Source organism: Lemur catta, unplaced genomic scaffold (assembly GCF_020740605.2).
Source record: "Lemur catta isolate mLemCat1 unplaced genomic scaffold, mLemCat1.pri scaffold_53_ctg1, whole genome shotgun sequence".
In the NCBI taxonomy this organism is placed as follows: domain Eukaryota; kingdom Metazoa; phylum Chordata; class Mammalia; order Primates; family Lemuridae; genus Lemur; species Lemur catta.
The window spans coordinates 995390-1009150 of NW_025423858.1; positions in this window are offsets into that span (position 1 = coordinate 995390).

Sequence of the window (13761 nt, forward strand, 5' to 3'; positions counted from 1 at the left end):
CCATGGGTTGAAGCTGTTTCTTTTTTCTTTGGCTCTTGAGAGCTTGCTGAGGAGTCTGTTAGTTTTTCATTTTGCTCTGGCCGAGAGATTTCCATTGGTGAGGGCTTTGTGGCCAGAACCGCCTTTGAATCTCCTGGGAAGAGAGCATCCTACAGTGAGCAACACCCAAGGAAGGACCGACCTAGGACTTGAGAGGGACTTGCTGGTGAGCATCCTGTCGTGAGAGGCAGGTAAGCAAGGACTCAGTTGGCACGTGGAAGGGATTTGGTTCTCGGTACTCAGAGGCCTTGTAGACCGGGAATGGGCACGAGAGTGGGAAGGGGCACCGAGTGTGTGTGTAGGGGGGGGGACACTGTGTCCAGGTTCTGCTTCTCCTCCCCATAGCGGTTTGTGTAGCTGCTGGGTGTAAGTACAGCAGGGAGATAGATCGGGGTGATGTTCCCCAGACCCGCCCATCGGTGGGCCTAAGTTGTCGGTTGGTTTCCGGTGGATTTTGAAGAGTGGGTGTGAGGGCATCAGGTGAAGCTTAGCCTCTGTACTACAGGGGCCAGTGTTAGGTGATGCCCTTTAGCACCACCACGTTCTCCACTGTGGTTTCATGCTGGGTGGGCTTAGGTTTCTGCTCCCAGGGGTGGCTCTGCAATACAATGTGAATGATGGTGAGTGGCGGATATCCTAGGCTTGTGCTGCTGCTGGCATTGAAAGTGCAGAGGAAGAGGGAGACTGTTCTGTGAGGGCCCATGGGGCAAGGACAGGAGAAGGGTGTAAGGGCGCCATGGTCGCCAGCCACGCCCTGCACAGTGCTCCTGGTGTCACCCACCCTTCACAAGCTGCCAGGTTCCAGGCAGTATGGCAGAGAGGCGGTCGCCCCCAAAGTTAGCAGCAGAAGCATCTGGTGATGTGTCCACCTGCGTCTCCCACCCAGCCCCAGCCCTGGCTCCTCCTGCTCTCATCCTTAGATCTGTTGGCCCTTGTGCTCTCACCCAGGTGCCTACAGTTAGCAGCTTCTGCGGGGGTAGGCTGCCCCCTACATCTGCCCTGTTGATACGGGATTCAGATTCTGGAGCTTCAGCAAAGTTTTTAAAGTGGAGGTGATGGTAAGTTGGTAGGTGGAGGTTTGTGGAAATTCACTGATAGTGAAGTCAGGTTCAAGTTATCAGCTGAGAGTATGTATGGAAAAGGAGGTCTTAGTGGTTTGTGGAGGAGGTACAGAGTCACGGAGGACTAGAAGAATGAGTGGAAATGGGAAATGTTATTGAGGCCTAACTGGAAGTTGGGGATCACGAATTTATATCAATACCAGTCAAGATGAGTGTTTTCTCCTACTGATTTCTGTTTCTTTTATCTCTTCCAAATGCGAATTCTGGAACTATAGCCCCATAGGGCGCTGAGAAGATGAGTGTGGGGGCTGGCCTGCTAGCAGCGCAGTGCAGCTTGGCAGCAGTGGCTCCACAGATAGAGAGGCCTCTTCGGGTGACCCAAAGTTGGCATAGCCCAACTCCAGGGCCTCTTCCAGACCCTGTCACTTTCCGTGCTGTTTCCAGGAAGAGACCAGCCAGGGCCGTGTTCAGATGGGGTTAGGAAGCCAATGAGGTGTGATGCAAAAGGAAGATGTGTATGCTATCAGGATGGCAGGGACCCTGTCATTAAACAAGAAGTAAGTCTCCACTGCGTATGTTTCTGTCTATGCCACCATGAAATATTTTTAATAGTACAGCTCCTGGGAGTCAGTGATTTATGCTCTAAGATGATATGCTTATATGAGTTGGACATTATAATTTTCAGTAATGTTATGATTGGCCATTGATAGAAACATCCTGAAAGACTGACTTATGAAAAAGGGAAGGTAAAACCTACATTTGTGGGGGCACAAATAAGCATTTGAATCTATTTTTGATTAACCTAAGATATTAACATGATGAAATAGCCAGAATAGTTATAGTCAATCATGGAAACTCACCTGAAATCCTGTCCCAAACGGGAATAGTGCTTTTGTTTTTGATAAAATAAATTGTAAAATAGAAGAAGATGGTGGTGATCAAATTCTTACACAGTTGGGAAAGAGTGGATGTTAAAAGTAAGGGAAGAGGATGCGAAACAAACTGGTGATGAAACAGAAATCAGAGAAACAAGCTGGAAGGATGACAATTATGGGTCTTAGTTCTGTCAGTACAGTAGTAAACACTGTGTAGCATGGCAGTGAAAGCTGCAACTCAGAGCCACCTTTGCAGCCAAAACATAGTCTTCCATAAGAAACCTCCAGCTTGGCAACTCTGTTTTCAGAATAGTACCAAAGCAATATGTATGTATCATGTGAAAGAATTTATTACAGGTAAAAATGAAAAAGACTTAAGTACAAGCTGTCTCCTGAGAAGGTCAGCACACACCACCGTGCTCATTCGAGAAAATGGAAGTGTATCTGCTCTGTCCTTAATTTCTTCTCCTTCATTCCTGTTTCCACTACAGCCTACAGATGGAGGAGACACGAGCACCATAATCTCACCCATCAAACTTGTCCAAAAGGTGGTATCTAATAACATCGTGTCATCAAATAACAGAGGAATCTGTGTTTTCTTCTGAAGAAATCTCCTTTTCCGTGTCCATCTCTTAGAAGCAGAGAAGAGAAGAAGCTCTGGGGGCGTCATCTCCAATATTCCTGACTCTCCAGCATGATGAAACCACAGGAAACATAGTAGCAAAAACTTTCCCCTTCCAAAGGCCACAGCTGGGTCCAGAAGATCTCCTGTCTGGTACCACTTCTGCATATGGCCTCCAGATAATTCTGAAGCTCTCTGTGTTCACTGCACAAATGAGTTCAGCAGAGGAAAGGATGGGAAGGATCTGGGCACCAGCTGTCTCATCAGACACACGCAGAGAGCACAGCGCTCCGCTGTGCTGCAGGAGAATGTGGACCCGGGCATCCTGCCTCTGTACTCCATCCACCCAAGCCAGATACCTTCTCTACTGTCTCCAGAGGTGGATCTAAGGTCTATGTAGTCATCTTCAGGAAAACTGGTCAAAGAGTCCCCTTCAGCTTCCTCCTCCCCTGATCGGCTGACTGAGGACCTGCCATTGCATTTGAACCCTGGCGATGTGCTGATGGAAGCTGTGTTGGTGTTGTCATCCTCCAGTGACGTTGGGGAGGCCGTGATGTCCTTTCCTGAGAAGCATCAGTCCCACGGGTTGAGGCCTGGAATGTTTGAGTGTGGTGATGTCTTCCAGAAGAATAAAAAGGTCATGAAAAGAATGAAATCAGAAGGTTGGAATCACTTTTCATTGCCAGTCTCAAGGCAGCGTGCAGATACTGCAGTTGTGTCATCAGTCTGGGAAAGAAGAGTGATGTGGGAAGAAGCTGTGTGATGAGACACCTGTACAGATGGCATCCTGAAGTAGTCAGGAACCAAAAGAGCTTTCTCTGTGAAAGTTTGGCAAATTGTATGCCACCTTTGTTTCTGCAGAAAGTTCCTTCTCCAGATGAATTGACTTGGGAACAATGGTCATAAGATGTAATCAGGTTATGTTTCCTATGAATAGCAAAAAGACTTCAAAGCTGTGGAATCATTTTTCTGTTTGCTCTGCACACTGAAGTTGTGTGATTACGCTGTGTCCAGATCAGCAGAGGAAAGAAGCCAGTTACCCTGGGCACCCGTTGTCTCCTGAGACATTGCAGAGGCTCCACAGCAATGTGCTGAAACCAATGTCTCTGAGACAATGCAGTCCTCTTCTCTGGACATATGTGTGCCACTGAGCACAGAATTATTAGGACCTCCCTCCTTTGGTGGCACCAATGACATGTTTTATGATTCTCACCCAGTTGCAAAAGTAACATCACAAGTCTAATAGCTGCAATGGTCATACTTGACTTTCCGTCTTTGTAGACAATGTTGGCTCTAACAGACTGCTCCAATACTTGAAAACTCAATGTTCCTTGCCCTCCCCATCTTACTTCTCTAGAACAGGTATCCCAGGTACGTGTGGTAATGTGAAGCAGATAATTGTGTCACATCTTAAGAAAGGTGAGATTCGGATCCAATTCACTTTGGGAATAGGTATGAATAACCGGACTTAAGAGGACCTGACCATTTAAAGGCTCACTGGGTCTCCTTCGAGTTGTCAGTGTAACCACACTGTGAGGACCACCATTGGTCAGCACTTTTTAGATGTGTCACAGATTGTGGCAATAGCAGCAACAGCATTCAGAAGAAGCTAGAATGATGGTGGGATGTCTCGGATACCTCAATTGGCTTTCAAATTGGTATAATGGTGACTGACAATCCAAGCACAGAAATGACATAGAATGAAGTACAGGAGCATGCAGTGCTTCAGCCACATGATCAACTTGATTGTATATGTGAGGACAGTAAGAGCCACAGAGTGGTGCAGAACTTCCTTAGCATTGCACAGAAGATGTGTTATTGGGTACATCAATCATTGAAAGCCAAAAAGAAGCTAGCAGAGATGCAGAAGTCATATAAATTGCCACAGCACCATTTTATTCAAGACATTCCATCCAAATGGAGGACATCATTTCATATGTTGGAATGACTCATTGAACAAGAAAGGGCAATTAACGAGATGGCAACAGAGTATAATTTGGGAGAACTGATCGCTTGTGACCAGTGGGAGGTCATCCAGTCTCTGATATGCACCAAACTTTTCCATGCTAACAGTCGGGAGATAGCCACACCAGTTTCTGCTTTAATCCAAGTCATCCCCATGATCCACATTCTCAATATAAAAATTGAGGTCCTCTTTGAGGAGACGGTGGACATGGACACCATGCTAAAGTTCTTGAAGGAGTCTGTGGTGAGCTGATTGTCCACCATCCTCCATGACCCCAGATACACATTTGCTACAGTGTTGGACCCTCATTACAAATCTTCTCTGTTTACACAGGAGGCAGCAGAACAGCAAAAGTGGGCTTCAATCAGGGAAGTATGGAAATTCTGAGTTCTATCCAGATGACATGCCTGCCTCCAATGGGTGTGATTCATAAGAATTTGTTGGAGAGGATAACTTGTGGTCACTCTTGGCCAAGATGAAGAAGAAAAATCTGAGAGCAAAGCTACCTGAGGACATGGTGCTTGCATAGTTGGCGGAGGAAGTGCTTGATAAACAGAGCTCTGAGCTGCTTGCTTACTGGAACCTCAAGAAGTCATCCTCAACAGGGCTGTCAAGTTTGGCCATCAGAGTTGTGGGCTGTCCCCCAGTTACCATCCCTTCAGAGAAGCTGTTCAGCATGCTCACTGAGAACAGTACCTTCGGCTAGTCCAGGCTCATGATGGAATATTTTTAAAAACTTATTTTTTTGAAAGCAAATATTTTCTTAATATATTTTCAGTATTGAATCTCACGATGGAGCCACCAGACTAGAGTTGCTATTGCTGCTTAGGCATTAGCAGTTGGTACAAGGGGCTGTGACTGTGCCCCAGGCCATGTATGTTACCAGACCAGACACTGAGGGTCACTCTCCAGCTTTCACCATAATGTCTGCAGGTGCCCTACTCCTACTCCTTCAGGCCAGGTATAGTGGTGTGTTTTTTAAGAAGTCTGTTAGAAATAGCTCGTCTTGTCAACTATGAAATAGGACCACTAGGTTTTAATTTGTAACTAAAGTTTTTTGAAAGTTGGGGTTTAGTAATTTGTCTTACTAGAATGGCAGAGAAAAGTAAATAATTTTATTCTGTAGGTGTTTTACTTCAAATTGGTATTATGGAGACTGACAATCCAAGCATAGGAAAGATGTTGAATGAAGGGGAGCATATGAGCATTGCCGTGCTTCAGCGGCATGATCAATTGGATTCCAGATGAGGACAGAAAGAGCCACAGAATGGTGCAGAACTTCCTGCACCATTGATTATATAAAAACCATGAATCAGGTACTGGATTTTAGTTTAGCATTGCTTTAATTGCAGCAAGACAGCTTTTGTGCCTGTCAAATAAAATCTGTAAATAGGAGGTGGAGGCCAAGCCATACGACCTTTGGAGTTTTTACTACAGGCTCTAAAGCTGTGGTCCCCAACCTGGGTACTGGTCTGCTGCCTGTTAGGAACTGAGCCATGCAGCAGGAGAGGTAAGCAGCAGGCAATTGAATGAAGCTTCACCTGTTTTTACAGCTGCTCCACATCACTCTCATCACTACCTGGGCTGTACCTCCTGTCAGATCAGCGCCAACATTAGATTCTCACAGCGTGAACCCTACTGTAAACTGCACACGTGAGAGATCTAGGTTGTGAACTCTTTATGAGAATCTAATGCCTGATGATTTGAGGTGTGGATGAGATGGTGATGCTAGTGCTAGCACTGGGGAGTGGCTTTAAGTACAGGTTATCATTCTCAGAGAGGTTTGACAGCACAGAGACCATAATAAATCAATTGCTTGCAGAGTCATATGAAAACATTATCAGTGAGGATATGATACAATGGTGGAACAATAGAAATAAAGTGCACAATAAATGCAATGCATGTGTGAATCATCCTGAAATCATACCCCGCCACCAGTCCCCTGGTCCATGGAAAAATTGTTTTCCATGAAACCAGTCCCTGATGCTAAAAAGGTTGGGGATTGGTGTTCTAAAGTATGTCTCAGGGTACAGAGAATATTCTGGAAAGTAACTGTTTACTGCAACAGAGACATGGCATTTGAAAACAAAACTAAAATTAGATGTATCATGTCAGTTACATGGTTACTTGCTACCGAGCATTTTCCCTTTTCAAGTTTTATGTGGTTTGTTAACTCACAGAGCTCACAAGTTTTTAATGTGAGCTCCTTTGAAATTTGCTCCAAGTTTGTCAATTCATGCTCATTGTGTAGCCAGTGCTTAATATGACAGGTTTCCAGCAGATGATCTGCTGCTTAGTGTCTCTGCGCTAAGGAAGGTGTCTTGTAAAATGTCTGCATTGACCCACTTGTTTGTTCAAATTATGTGTAAAATTCTTTTAAAAGAAGATGGCTTAATAACAGGGAAGAAGCTCATAAAACAGTTTTAAGAATAGCCTTAGGTGTTTGGATTTTTTGTTTAATGGTAGGGAAGATTCAGCCATTGTTGGGATATTTTAGAATCCCAAGGACATCAGAATGAAGTATTGGTTGTCAGATTCTTTGAACAATTATGTCTTCATAGTTTTTGTTTTATGTTTAAAAAGGTGGTTTCTCAATCAAACCAATTAAATGTTCTGAGTTAGAAAAATAACTCATTTACCTATGACCTTTTAGAAAAGTTGCTGTTCTGTTAAAATACTATAGCTATGCTTAATCAAAATTGCATCGCATTGGCTGTCTTGGTGTATTTATAAATGGTGAACTCAATTTCTGGAATTAAATTTATTTACAATTTTAAAAAATATTGTAATATATTATTAATGTAATTACATGAGATTTCTACTGATAAAAAGTTTAGTTCTTAATGGCTTTGTTGCAACATACATACTCATTCTGCAATCTTATTTTTAGAACTTAGAATGTTTATATAACTTCAAACATACAGTGAAGTAAGACAATACTACAAAGGATGCTTCTTAAACCCTTAACCAAGACTCACCAATTTTTAACATTTTGCTCCACTTTTTTTTATCATTTGCTTTGTAACTCTTTACAAACATACTTTATTTTTTACCATTTGAGAGTAAATTGTATACATAATCACCCCTAAGTGTGTATTTCCTAAGAATGATTCTTTTACATAATTCGAGAATAATTACCAAAATCAGAAAACTTAACATATATACAAAATAATTACGAAATTCACAGTCCATATTGAAATTCTACTGTTTATCTCAATAGTCTCCTTTGTAGTGTCCCCTACACTGTGGTTCAGGACCCAATCCAGGATCACACATAACACTTACAGTTTCATATTAGAGAAAAAACTAATTCAGCCTTTTTGCAGGGGCAAGGAGAAGAGGATCTTTCATGATCTTTAAAATTGTGAGGAGTAAATTGATAATTATTTATAAAATATTCCTTTAGTTTGTCTTTGTCTGACATTTTCTCACAGTTAACATAATTCTTGGTGAGTTTGTGATTAGCCTCCTAATGTATGGTTGTATCATAATTTTTTTTTTTTTTTTTGAGACAGAGTCTTGCTTTGCTGCCCAGGCTAGAGTGAGTGCTGTGGTGTCAGCCCAGCTCACAGCAACCTCAAACTCCTGGGCTTAACCGATCCTACTGCCTCAGCCTCCCGAGTAGCTGGGACTACAGGCATGCAGCACCATGCCCGGCTAATTTTTTCTATATATATTTTAGTTGGCCAGATAATTTTTCTATTTTTAGTAGAGACGGGGTCTCGCTTTTGCTCAGGCTGGTCTCGAACTCCTGAGCTCAAGCGATCCACCCACCTCGGCCTCCCAGAGTGCTAGGATTACAGGCATCAGCCACCGCGCCCGGCTGGTTGTATCATAATTTAACCATTTATATTGAATCGTTATATGGTTTGGAGGGCTTTTTTTTTTGCTGCTAAAAATAGCAGTGTGATGGTCATGTTAACTCAAAACTTTGCCTACATGCTTAATTTCTTTCCTTAGAATAAACTTCTACAAATGGAATTGCTGATTTACAGGATGATATTCCTTTATATGGTGTGTTTTGATACTGACAGATAACCTCATTTGAGAGTTCAGCAGTGAGATAGTTTGCATGAACCTTTGTTAATTTGGGGCTCACTTGCCAAATCAATGCTAGTAGGTAACAGAGTGAGTGTTTAAAACCATAAATTTAGTTACACTCTTCTTTCTAATCACAAGGGGTATTTGATAAATTTGTGGAAAAATCCCAAGGTACCAGATACAATCTATAGAAATTAATGTGATTTAAACCAGATAGGTATGGCTAAAACATAACAATGGTAGAACAGTTTTATGACTATTTCTCAGCTGTCCTTATTTTCTTATGTTAAAATGTGGCATTAATATAACTTTGTTGCCTTTATATTTACTGAAAAGTATATATGAGTCCTCTAATTCTGTTTTTGTAAGAAAGCTACAGTCATACCACCAGTGTCAACACTTGGACATGTAAGTTGTTTGTAGTTTCTCTGTTTTCAAATAGAGCCTTCCAGAAATTTACATAGGAACTTGCTGATTTAAACATTTACCAAAAAAATTCAGCTACTTCCTGTGTTTGGTACTTTATTTCACTTCCTAAATCGTCTTGAAATCAGATATATTAGTGACATTTTTTCTGTTAATAGAGAGTATTTTCTTAATATATGTTACATTATATATTTATATTATGAAATTTAGTTAAGGAATGGTAAGAAACCATAATTCTTAAATGTCTAATTGCTCTGCCTCCCCCCAAAGAGACAAATTACATGTCATAGTAACTGATTTAATAGTTATGCTAAGATTTTTCTCATTTGTTGTAAGTTTCACCATCATATCATTCCAAATATAGACATTTAAAAATTACTCTGTGACTGGGGTGGGGAACAGTTCTATTTGAGCATTATCCACCTATTGGCTAAGAAAATACACTTTTGCCTCATAAAGAATTTTCCTTCTTTCCTAAATTGCCAGTTTTATCTTCAGTCACCTCATGGTCATCTCTATTAAATGTTTCAGCTTTCAACATCATGGTGTCAAATATACCTCAGTGAGAGCTGAAGTGATACTGATAATGGTTTTTAATGCAACTATTTCAGAATTGTATCTGAAGTTGTTTCTTTAGTTATAATTTTTCAATTTACTAGGTGTCCCTGTTGTCTGAGAATGACAGGTGGAATGGAACTGGAGCCCGGGTGCTTGTACAAATCAGTGTTAATATGGGAGGAAGAGTGGAGTTATTTTGACCTGACCATATTACAATAGGTTTGCTTGAAACAATGGCTTTAGTTCAAATTGTGTTTGTAGGATTAAACATATTCTCAAAATCTGAGATACGTGTGTGTGTGTGTGTGTGTGTGTGTGTGTGTGTGTGTGTGTATTTAGTGAGGAGGAGAAACAGTCAGGAGGGGCCTCAGGGTCAAAAACAGTCACAGTAAGGGGAAACCACAGAGCCAAGAAAGGCCGCAGAGCCAGGAGTGTCTGCAGAGCCAGGAGGGGCCTCAGATGAGGGAGAAAACAGAGAGCCAGGAGGGGCCACAGAGGGAAGAGGAGTTTCAGGACCAGGAGGTGCCTCAGAGATAGGAGGATCAAAGGGACAGGAGGGGACCAAGAGTGAGGAGGGGCCTAGACCAAGGAAAGGAGACAGAGAAAGATGGGACACTTGGACAGGAGGGGCCTCAGGTTCATGAGGGACTATAGGGTCACAAGAGGGCTTAGAGCTTGCATCACATAACCAGGAGGGGACATAAGGCATGAGATGGTTACAGAGCCAGGAGGTCACAGAATCAGGAGGAGACACAGAGCAGGATGAGTAATAGACCCATGAAGGGTCTCAGGGCTAGATGTGACCTCAGAGACAGGAGAGGACACAAAGGCACAAGGGGGCACAGAATCAGAGGGGCCTCAGGGCCGTCAGAGGACACAGAGCTCTCAGGTGCCTCAGAGTAATGACAGGCTACATAGCCATTAAGGGACTCAGAGCCAGGAGGGGCCTCAGGAGGGTTTATAGAGCCAGGAATAACCTCAAGGCTAGGAGGGAAGTCAGGACTCAAAGTGACTTGGGGTACTGTCACAGAACAAGGACAAATTCAGCCATGAGAGGCCTAATGCCAGGATTGGATACAGGGCCAGGAGGGGAGACAGGATAGGAGTGGCCTCGGGCAGGAAGGGACAGAGCTGGAAGGAGTCTCAGAGCAGGAATAACCTCAGGGCCAGCAGGGATACGAGCCAGGAGGGGTCTAAGAGTGGGGAGAGGCCTCAGAAATAGCAGGAGGGTCACAGGCAGGAAGGGACACATCCAAGAGGGGCCTGAGAGTTAAGAGGGGACACAAATCAGAAGGGGCCTCAGAGCCTGAAGGGGACACAAAGCCAAGAGTGGCCACATGACCATGAGGTGACACAGAGCCAGGGAAGGTGACTGAGAGCCTAGAGGGCCCTCAGAGGGAGGAGGGCCCACAGAGCCAGGTGGGAATATAGTTCCATTGGGGCACAGGTCCTTTAGGGCAGCAGTCCCCAACCTTTTGTGCACCAGGGGCCAGTTTCACGGAAGACAATTTTTCCATGGACCAGGTGTGTGTTGGGGGGCATCTAACAGGCATAACGGATGCGGTGATGGGAGCAATGGGGAGCAGCTGTAAATACAGGGGAACTTGACCTGCTGCTCACCCCCTGCTCTGTGGCCTGGTCCCTAACGTTTAAGTAATAAATCTATATAACAAAACATATGTACATTAAAAAAACTGTATGTAAAGATTCGCTTTACTTCTGAAGGGATAAAAGTAGGCAGAATACTCCAATCCACAAAATAATTTTAAAATAAATTCATGGAAATTAAGAAATTACTTCTATCTGTGCAAGATTCATATTACTGCTCTTCCCAGGATTATATCCTTAATAAACTTTTACTAGAACTTTCAAATCGTACATGCTAATTGCCCAGAAATAACAAATTTTATCACATTGTGTACATATTTTAAGCTAACACAAGACGACAGTGTCTTTGTGTATATGTATAATAATCAAAATGACTTTTATTCTTACTTGATATACCTAAATACTCTTCACATGTCAGCACACATACGTATCTATGCCACCTTTTATGATCACATATTATTCCATCTATGGACACAATCAAATTGATTTACAAAATCCATCATATGCATTCCTCTTAAGACCTTATTATTTTAACTTCTGAGAAAAACAAATTGTATGATCTCTATTTCTTGAGGATATTTTAGTATAATGGAACTGATGGGTAAAGGGCATATACAATTTTTAAATGTGTAGTTACAGTTGCCTCGTTAGTCCAGTAGGCAGGCAGCGTGTCAGTCTCATTTGTATGTAGTTACCACCAAGTTGTCTATTTGAAAAGAAATCAGCAACATAAACTGTAAGTACCAGTATAAGTATTTTCCATGTTTAATATTAGTATTTAATATCTTCATTCTTACAAACTTTCTGGATACATTAATGGTATCTCATTTCTCTTTTAACTCAAAATCCTTCTCTTAGCAGAGACACTTAATACTTTTTCCTATGTGTGGGGGGCACTTGTAGATCTGCAAAAAAAGTACTTTGCCAATTTGAAATTAGAGGTCAGCTTTTTCTTGTTTGATTTGTCACCATCAAGTTCTAAATTCTTTCATATATTTGGGTGTTCCCAGATTTTCTATTCTGTTCCATTCATTTATCTGTCTCTTCAACTGTTAATAAATGATTTAATTTGTGAAAATTAATAGCACATTTCGATATCTACAAGTGCAAGTCTTATTCACTCCATCACAAAATTTTTCTTCATGTCATCACAATAGTAAAAGACAGACACCATGTGTAACTCAAAAATTTGGAAACCTTATTACTTTTATTTAGCTCCTGTAAAATTTATTAAGAGCTCATATTTTCAGAAAAATGAGTCTTCCTATTGAAGTCTATGGTAGCATCTAACCACTTCAAAGTTTCCTTCTAAGTTCCTTGAGTAAAGGACACATTTACATAGTTTTATATTGACGTAAAATGGATATTGAACTTCTTGCTAAGATGTTTTAGCACAGAATTTGATACAGTGTGTGAACTGTTCCTCTCGTTATGTACCTTTCTATAAGGCGTATAACATAATGATTTAAAATGTGTACATTAACAATAAAACACCGTATATACTTGTGTTAGTTAAGTAGCTAAAATTGGCAAGAAAGTGTCCTAGAAGGGGAATCATGAGTGAACGGGGAAGCAGCTGAAGTTTTGTTTTTGTGCTGCTGCCCATGAAGATGGCCTTGGTGCTGGACCCCTCCCAGGTTTCCACATCCCAGGTGCTGCGGGGCCCACAGGGAGGACAGCCGGGCGCCCTCACTGACAGGACTCTGGGCTCCCGCCAGTCTGGGAAGGGCGTTTCCCCCACACCCGCCAACTGCACCCAAGCCCGGAATGGCCGCTCCCATTACCTCTTCTTTCTATCTCTGGCATCCAAGACCTTTTTCTTCAGCGAAAGGATCCTCTTCACTTTTGCTATGTCACCAGCGCTGGCAGCTTGGTGAATTTTGCCGAGATCTTTTTTCCAGATGTGGTACCATGGCTGTAGGAAGGCGCTGTCACCTGCCTCGCCTTCCAGGCCCACTCTGGTCTTGTCAGGGCTGCTGAAGGGGTCCAGTGCAATGAAGACAACTCGATCTGACCACGACCTCCAACAAGGGAAATCCCAGTTTCCAACTTCTGACAGGAGCAAATCACCAGGCAGCACCAAACACAGCCAAGCAAGGACAAGCACCGCCAGAACCGTTAAAGCAAGTGTGCATGCACGCATCAGAGAGCCGTCACTGCACATGAGCACAACCGCCAGCAGGAAACCGTTCCCCCAGTGACACACTCTAGAGCACACGGACTCCGGGCTGTTCTGGCTCTGTTGCCCACATGTCCTGCATGTGTGGCTGCAACTCAGGCCCCTACGTGGGCTGGCGGAGCTCACCCTGGGCTGCATCAGGGTTGCCGAGCATGGCACCCGCTGGGCCTATGGGTTACCAGCCAACTGAACTCTCTGCTGACCATGGCTATAAAATTATAGACTCTAAATAAAGCTATTTTTCCAAATCTATTAGAAAATGTGTTTTTCTTTTGAATACCTAAAGTTGGTGCAATTACTTTTCAAATATGAGTGGTTTGAAAAGAGGCTGTCCATGGAGAGCTAGAATAAAATACGATCCTCCAAGATTTGGAAAAATAGAGAGA